The sequence below is a fragment of the Juglans microcarpa x Juglans regia genome, chromosome 5S (assembly GCF_004785595.1).
Source record: "Juglans microcarpa x Juglans regia isolate MS1-56 chromosome 5S, Jm3101_v1.0, whole genome shotgun sequence".
Lineage (NCBI taxonomy): Eukaryota > Viridiplantae > Streptophyta > Magnoliopsida > Fagales > Juglandaceae > Juglans > Juglans microcarpa x Juglans regia.
This window is the reverse complement of record NC_054603.1, coordinates 24,024,161-24,033,366: the sequence shown is the minus strand read 5'-3', so window position 1 is coordinate 24,033,366 and position 9,206 is coordinate 24,024,161. Positions and strand designations below refer to the sequence as shown.

At 31.2% G+C, this 9,206-nt stretch overlaps 1 non-coding gene across 1 annotated transcript; it reads right to left on the bottom strand.

Annotated features, from left to right (window-relative positions):
* Window positions 1-8,278: 8,278 nt before the first annotated feature.
* LOC121268709 lies at window positions 8,279-8,385 on the bottom strand. The gene has a single exon (XR_005941222.1). It is a non-coding gene; the product is annotated as a small nucleolar RNA R71 (small nucleolar RNA).
* Window positions 8,386-9,206: the final 821 nt, after the last annotated feature.

Sequence of the window (9,206 nt, the reverse complement as noted above, 5' to 3'; positions counted from 1 at the left end):
GCATATCGCTAGTTATATGATCTATTATTATTATTATTATTATTATTGTTAAGTTATTATTAATATATATATTATCTGAGATATATTTTTGACATTAGAGTTATTGACTATATTATATTGGTATTATTTATTTTAATTTTAAAATAAAATGATATTATTATTATATAAAATATTATTAAAATATCTAATATAATATTATTATTTTAATTTTAAAATAGTTAGTATAATATAAATTCATCTAACGAAAAATCAATACTATAGCTAAAATTTCACAAAATTTGAACTTCGCACATTGCCAACGCTGAATGCTCTGAGCAGCTGTCGTGTCTCCCTTCCACTTTTCCTAATTTCGCGTCAGAACTCAGAAGTTCAGAGCTCGAGACGTCTTAAATCCTTGGTTGAAGAGCGAGTTTTGTATTGGTTGCGGCTTTTGTCTTGATATGTTGATGGGCTAAAATGCCCTTCCCATTGTCCTGATAAATTCAATGGCTTCTCTAGAAATAATACTTTTCCCGTTGGTTTTATAGGAATCATGCGTTTTTTCTACTGACGATCTTCTCCTCTCACATCAAGTCCATAAAGCTTTTGTCCTGTCTCCACTCGCATCAAGTCGCAGAAGCATTCTTGTGCGTCCTTTTTCTTCGGTCTCACTTCAAGCCATTGAAGTGATAGGTACAAATTTGAGGAGTGAGAAGAGTTAGTACGGTAATAAAATAATTTATAAATAATTTAAGTTAATATTTTATAAAATTTAAAAGTAAAATAAAAAATAATCAAAATATTATAAAATTAAAAATATTATTAAAATATATTTTTTAATATTATTTTTATTTATAAAATTGAAAATATTTTTTATTTAAAAATTATAATAATTAGTTTAAAAAAATTATAACAATTAGTTTGAAATCATTTATATTTAAATAATATTTAAAAAAGAAATAAAATGATATTAGATTAAAATTTTAGAATAACTTTTAATATAAAAATATATTATCAAATTTATTGGATTAATCAAATATAATTTTTTAATTATTATAAATAGTATTTTTACATATTTTCAAATGAACTGTTCATCCTATATATTTTATTTTATTTTATTATTATTCTCTCTCTACACTCAATGGCTTCTTTCTCGACAGAAGCCATTCTCTAGACAAAATCCCTCACAGCTCTCTCTCTTGATGGCTTGCAACGGAATGACACTGGCTCTCAACGAAACTCGTGACGGAATTAGAAAATTTTGAAAATTTGAGGATTTATTTTGATATAATTAATAATTTTAGAGATATATTGTAAATTGAGTAAAAGTTCGAAAAAGTAAAATATAATTAATCCTTAAAAGTATTACAAATTTTTAGGAAATTTACAATATGGACATTAGGATTCTCTTGTGACAGTCCCACAAACTGGTTTGTTGAATTATTTGAATGATAGTCAGTTTGATCTCGAAGTTATTGGTATGTATGGTTGGCCGCCTTATACTAGATGTCACCCCATTGATAGAGGGCATAGTATAGTCTCTTAACGTTTTGTGCTCTTGGTCAACCATACTAAATTTAGATGCGGCAATATCTTTCTTTTTCTCTTTATTAATCTGATGTAAGGTTCTTTCAATCTCGAGATCGAAAAATGTATGTTCTAATAATTTAAATTAGGGCATGCACTTCTGATTCCAGAAAAGAAAAATAAACTGAGATCTAATTTAAACCAATTTTTTAAAATAAAATCTAAAGTAGTAATAATCTAGCTAGTATCAATATCAATAACAAATAACTAATCTCCGGTAATAGCGCCAAAAACTTGTTAGCATAAAAATATCTGCAAGTGCACAAAATCCTAACAAGTAGTTAAGTGTTTTTAAAGAAAACGGATGTTGAACCCATAGAGATTAATTAAGCTATTGAGTTCTGAAATTTATTAAATTAATTACTATTTGGAAAACCGAAATTTAAAGAATAGATTATCTAAATTAAGCTGAAGAAAATAATATTAAAATTAAGATTTTAGAGATAATAAAAATAAATCAAGAGCGTTTGATTTCACCTAGCAAACCCTATACAATTTATTCTTCCTTGTTATAGAATTTCAATTATACCAAGTTGATGATAAAAATTTTTTAACTATTCAATATTTTCTCTCGAACAATATTAAAAATATCTTCAATTAATAACTTTATATCTCTATGCAAATTTAATTAAGAGGAGACTCATTAAGTTCTTTGAATTTTTCTTAAAAATCACATTAATCGCAATAAAGCATCTCTACTTTTGCTCAATTAATGGTACTTAATCTTAGAACTATAATCACAAATCACCTCTCTTCTTATTGCGATTCAACAAGAAAATTATGATAGCCAGAAAATTACAAGCATTAAGAACAAAAAATAAATACTCAATCATGAAAATATTGAAAATACAATAACTTAGATTATATAGGCTACATCAAAACTCTAGAAAATAAAATTAGTTGATAATGAAACATAGCATGAACATGAGCATACATAATATGAACGTGAACTTGAACATGATATAATATGAAACATGACTTGAACATAAAATACATGAACTTGGAATCTTATTCAATAGACTTAATTAATAAAGTGACCAAACGGGTGCTACACGGGTCTCCTTGAGCCGTGTCTCTGCCGATTACCGCTTTACAACACATGTGCCTATACCAGCTGTGAGTGCATTAATATGTACTCCATAGTTGTTGTGGCCTCTCGTATTCTACGTGTCACAATCATTGTGTCTCACGTAGTGTATGCTCCATAGTTGTTGTGGCCCCATGAATTATTTTTGCCACACTTGTTATGGACACACGTAACATAAAATGTGGCTTCATTGGCATTAATGTCTGGCATGCTCAAGTGACTAGCTAGTTAGGCCCTATTCGCAACTTGTTAACTGTACTTTGTCAACCCCAGAGAATTTTACACCTATTTAAACACTCTAACATGAACAAAGGAGTTCTACTAGGATATTACCTTATCCTAACGCTTAGGGTTGTGATTGACATGAATAACTTAACTGACATACATGAAATTTCATAACGTGACGTGATATGAACGTGACATAAAAGACAGAAGTCCTGACGTAGCGTAATGTGACATGAACATAAGACGATAGACATGATATACTTTGAGACATAAATATAACATACAACATTCCATAACATGGCATACATGTAACATACAATATTTCGTAATATGGCATAACATGTGACAATGAATATTATGTGACATGACATACATATAATAGATGACATATGTAATGTGACATACTTGCAACAGATAGTAATATGAGACAAAGTATATTGTGTAACAGATAAGATTTTTATGACAAAATAATTATTGTAATAGATAAACATGTGATGACAAGACATATATAATATCATACGAACATAAACTGTAGTTCCCTTACCCATCACACATACATAGTATACTGATAGTAAGTTAAGAGTTAACTTACATCGATCGTCGAGTTCTACGAGCGCGAAACACGAGGAACTGTAAGATGGTATTCTAAAAGTTAGAATTTAATTACTAAAATTAAAAATGTGAAAAAGAGACAACTTAGAGTAAAATTACCATTTTACCCTCTGCATGTGGGAGAATGACCATTTTACTCATAACTTAAGAATTTCACATTCTAACTCCAAAATTTACATTCCTCATGTAAATTCTATCCTAAACTCAAATATTAACTCAGAAAAATTTAAAATCATTCACAACTATGGAAAACTCATTATAGCCGAAACATTCATAAGTTATTTCTCTTGATTTCGATTGCAATTTCTTTCATCTTCAAAACCCATGATTAAACCAAAATTTTATAACAAAGATCTCATATCTTAAGTTCAAAAACACACTTAAAATATCTATTAAGAAAAATCTAATAATCAACACTAAACTTTTTGTAAGAACACCCATACTTTTTAACAAAAAGTAAACCCTTAAATCATAAGTTTTGACCTTAATAAAAATATCTCCAAGAATTCCAAAAAATCAAATATTACTTCTAACATATTCATAACATAATCCTAAGATCAATCATGTTTCAAATCATCAAATAGAAGTCACCAAAAATCACAAAACAATACTTGGAGTTTTTGGTTTTACACTTGGTCCAAAAACAAAAACTTTTCTCTCAATTAATTTTGATCAATCTCTTGATCCATGGCTTAATGTGATATTCAAAATAAAACATCACATAGTTTAAAAAAGTGTCTTACAGAAGATCCAACCATCAATCTTAAAATCACATGGCTAAAAGTCAATAAAATATGGATCCAACCCAAAAAATCAAATTTTGGGCCTAACCAAAATTCTCTTGCATAGAAAAATTATATCTTTAAAAATAATACTAAATATCTTCAAAATAATATCCTAACATGTATATAAGAGGCTTAGAATCATCACATAAAAATATCAAAGCCTTTGGAATAAGATTAAACTACGAAATATTCGAACTTTCACAAAACAAAAACTGTTTTGTCCACTTCCAATTTTCAAGTTTATAGATCTAAGGAAATCTATCATCAAAGACTTTATTCATGCAACAAAACCTCAATGAACATTCATAATCATATGCTAAAAATACTCCATAAAATTTTCAGACCAAGATACGTCCATTAGCTTGGTCAAAAATTTCAAAACATAACATACTCTCCAGTTTCACGCCCAGAATGATCTTTCGATAGTTAAAAATACTTTTGACTAATCAAATTAGCATGAAATGAAACTAATAAGATATCTACAGAAACCACACTCAAAGAAGAACAATTTTTATGAAGGATTCATCATGCGAAAATACTTACAATGGGTCAAAAATCTCCACGCAAAAAGATCCAGAAATCTGCCAGACAGAGCTCTTTTAAATTTCTCTCTAAGAACATGGTGAAGAAGTGATGAAAGGGAGTGAAATGTATCTTGCATGACTTTAAAATTTTGGAGGGAGAAGTTATGGGCTTAAATGACCCTTGATTGGAGGTGACTATATGATATAAAGTGGAGAATAGAGAGGAGCAAGAACTGCCTACAGCAGCTGTGAGATATGAAGGTTGATGGGGTGGATTTCTCCTTCACATCAAGGTACTAATGGATGCAGCCAACGACAGTAAATGGTTTGTCATGTGAGGGAGGAAATTTCTTCAAGACGCTTTGCCAAGATGCCCAAATTCGTGGGCCTTGGTAGGCCTCAACCAAGTGGGCTTCAATTTAGGGTTTAAATGGGGTTTGGTTAGGGTTTGAGATGCTATCAAGCCAAAATCTAATTTTTCTTGGCCCAATCAAATTTTCAAGGTTTAAAAGATTGGATAATGATATCATAACAAGGATTTGATTAATTAATAGCATGTGGAAGTGATTTAATCAAGTGATTAAATACAATGCTAGAAATCGGATTAACAAGGATTTGGAGGCCAACTTTAGAGTTTGGGAAACCGTTTAGGGTTTCGGTTTCAACCAAACTTTTGGGGTTTCAATTAGATTTCAACCATTTAGGGTTTCACTAGGATTAAAACCCTATTTGGTCTGTCACAATTTGGTTGATCAGATGAAACAAAGTTTTGCTTAAGCGGCATGATCTCATTCCTTGATTTCCTTTACAAATCTATCTAATAGTTCCTCATGGTGCCAAGTGTCTAATATTATTCACTATGTGTGGCTAAGATCTTGCCAACTGTCTAAATAAAACTTCTCTAACCGAATTTGGATATTTCATATTGTGATTTTGAAAATATTGCATTGGGTGTGCTTATCGAGGTTATCATTTACTCCGAAGAAATATATAATAAACTTAGTACTGAAAAATTCTAAATATTCATATTAACCTATAGTGAAAATCGTTTACAGAAATTCAACCCCGAAGTGCCCTTAAAAATAATTTCACAATTTCAAACAGACTTTTCGTCCTGAATTATTAAAATGGACTATTGCACCATAAAATCCTAAATAATCAACTGAGTCTAATGGCGTAGACCATAACGCATTCTGACACTTCTAACTATCTCAAATAATTAAAAACGTATTTCTGGCACCATAGTGAGTAATAACACTGACTATGTTGACAGACTAAAACCTGTGCGATTGATTGATTCATAAAACCTCATGAGGTTTGCACGAGGTTCCTAAAGTCAATAGAAATTCCATCAGTAAATTTCTAGCAGGCTATTACAAAATTCGTTTAACTTTTAGGACTAAGTTTGGCAGCCTTGTACGAACTCCAGGAGTCAGAATTTATAAATCCTTCTTAGAGACAAAATTGTAGCCCTTTAAGTCAGCTTTCCAACCCATCTAAAATCGTATCCATAATATATATGAATAGAAACTTATGATCAAAACATTTTAAGCATGTCAGACAGTCTCCTAGTGTATTCTAAATTTAGACTTCTTGTGGATTCCTTCTGCGATTTCTTTCTCTTTTTCTTCATCAAAATCACTTTCAAACCCTTTGCTAGTTGTTGCCCGCGATGTCGTTTTGGTTGGTCTTTTAAGTTTTTCGGTTAGACTAGTGGCCCAATCTAACCATCCAGAACCTTGTCACCAAGTCTTCTCGCCCAGAAGGTAAAATATCTCGCTCATCGCCTAACTCTTGTTGCCAATTCTGGTCGCCATTGAGTCTCCTCGCCTAAATCTCCTCTGCTCTCTTCAGATCTCGTTGCCTCTCGTCGGCCTGGATCCGTAGTCTCTTCTTTTGTACTAAATCTTCTCATTCCTTTCAATCCAAGAAAATAAAGAAAAATATGTAGAAATAAAATAAATAAAATCAATAGTATTGAAGAAAAACTAACACTTTTCATAATAAAAATGTAATAAAAATCACATTTATCACCATCCAATCAACAAATTAAATGAGGACAAAATAAATAAATAAAGCATGGACACAACAAGTTCAAGCCCTAGATTCACCTAGATTAAGTTGAAGCAACACAACAATAAAGTTGAAGCAAAAATCATTAGAAGAAACATTCATTTGTATCTCAAGCATTCATTTAAATAGTAGTGTTAAGAACAAAACATATAATTCACAAGCATTATACATATCTTAAGCATCCAAGGCATTTTAAAAGCAAGAACAATACATATAATTTAGAACAAAAATATTATTTACATCTCTAGAAAAACAATTCAGTCAATGTTCAATCTAAATCTCAACAAAAAATTATTACTAATTTGAAAAAAATAGTAAATCAAAACTCATAGATCTTCCCTAAAATCATCCCTAAAATCAAACCTTAATCTAGATTAAGCAAAACCAGAGGAAAAAGTTGATACCACCCTCTTGATCCTACATGTTTACAAAAATAGAGGACCCATTAAAAATAGAAAATCAAAACCCTAAAATCATCCCTGAAATCAAAACTCTAATCTAAATTAAGAAAAACTACAACAATAATTACAACAAGCTGAAATCATAATAATAAAAATCCACTAGCAAAACAGATAAAGAGTTTCATTTACACTAGATTCTTCAGCAGAGAAAACACCAAGCAAGTGCAACGGCAATGGTGATAAATAGCTACGTCGATGGAGGAAGTGAGAGAGAGAGAGAAGCAATAGAGAATAGAGAATTCCCCCTTTCGTCTACCAGAAGCGTTAAATCTAACAAAATTTCACTGTAAATATATAATTTTCATCTAATTTATTATCATTGACAATATAAAATATAAAATAATATATGCTATCAATTAATAATAAATCATTAATCATTAACCATATATAAAATTATTTTATATCTAAGTTGCAAGCAAGTATGAATAATTTATGTACATAATGAAATTATTTGATATTCATTAACCATATATAAATTAATAAAAAAAATATTTAATGATTAATGATTTATTATTAATTGATAGCATATATTATTTTATATTTTATATGGTCAATGATAATAAATTAGATGAAAATTATATCTTTGCAGTGAATGTTATGCACATGAGCAGCACGTGCAGTGAATTTTTGTTAGATTTAACGCTGCTGGTAGATGGAAGGGGGAGATTGGGAAGTTTTGAAAGTTCAAGGGGCCACTTTGATGCAATTAGTAGTTTCGGAGGCACATTGTGAATTGAATAAAAGTTTGAGAGGTCAAAGGTAATTAACCTTATTTTTAAACACAAAGGAGTGACAGATGATGTAATTCGATTGGGATTTTTTCCTTTCTTATTTAGGGAAAAAGCAAAAGCTTGGTTGAACTCTTTGTCGCCTAGGATCATCACCACCTGGGAGGATTTGGCACAAAAATTCTTAGCAAAAGATTTCCCTCTAGCCAAGACAGCGAAGTTAAGGAATGATATTAGTACATTCACACAATTTGAGGGTGAATCATTATATGAGGCATGGGAGAGATACAATGATTTATTGTGCAAGTGTCCACATCAAGACCTCCTAGCCTGGTTTCAAGTACAGACATTTTATAATGGTTTGGGACTCACAAATCGATCTATGGTTGATGCGGCCGCGAGAGGAGCATTAATGAGTAAGACTCATGAAGTTGCGTATGAACTTCTGGAAGAATTGACATCCAACAACTATCAATGGTCTACGGAGAAAGCCCAAGAAAGACGGTTGGAGTATTTGAACTTGATTCTATTACCACATTGGTGGCTCAGATGGCAAATCTATTACAACAACTACGTAAGAAGAATGTAACGCTATTCAAACTAATGTAGTTTGTGATCATTGCGCAGGAAATCATTCAAGTGTAGATTGCCAAGTGGGGAATCCTTTTGCCCAACTGAGTTATCAACAAGCCAATTACGTGTCCAATTTCCAATGTCAAAACAATCCTTATTCAAATATGTTCAATCCCGAATAGAGAAATCACCCTAACTTTACTTGGAGCAATAACCAAGTGTCGGCTAGACCACCTCAACAGTTTCCACAGCAAGAGAAGAAGCTGACACTTGAAGATATGATTGATATGATGATCCAAAACAACTCGGCTTCAATATGCAATTTTGAGGCACAAATCAGTCAGCTCTCAAACATGCTTACCGAGAGGACAACAATGACTTTATCGAGCAATACTGTGACCAAACTGAAGGAACATGTCAAAGCTATAATATTGAGAAGTGGACAGACATATGACCAACCGCAGATAGTAAGTAACGAGTGAGATGCAGAAGCTGCCAAAAACATAGAATATGAGATGAAGGAAGCTGAGTCCGAGGTGAAAGAAGCAGAGCGGGATGCGACCAACCAGCAA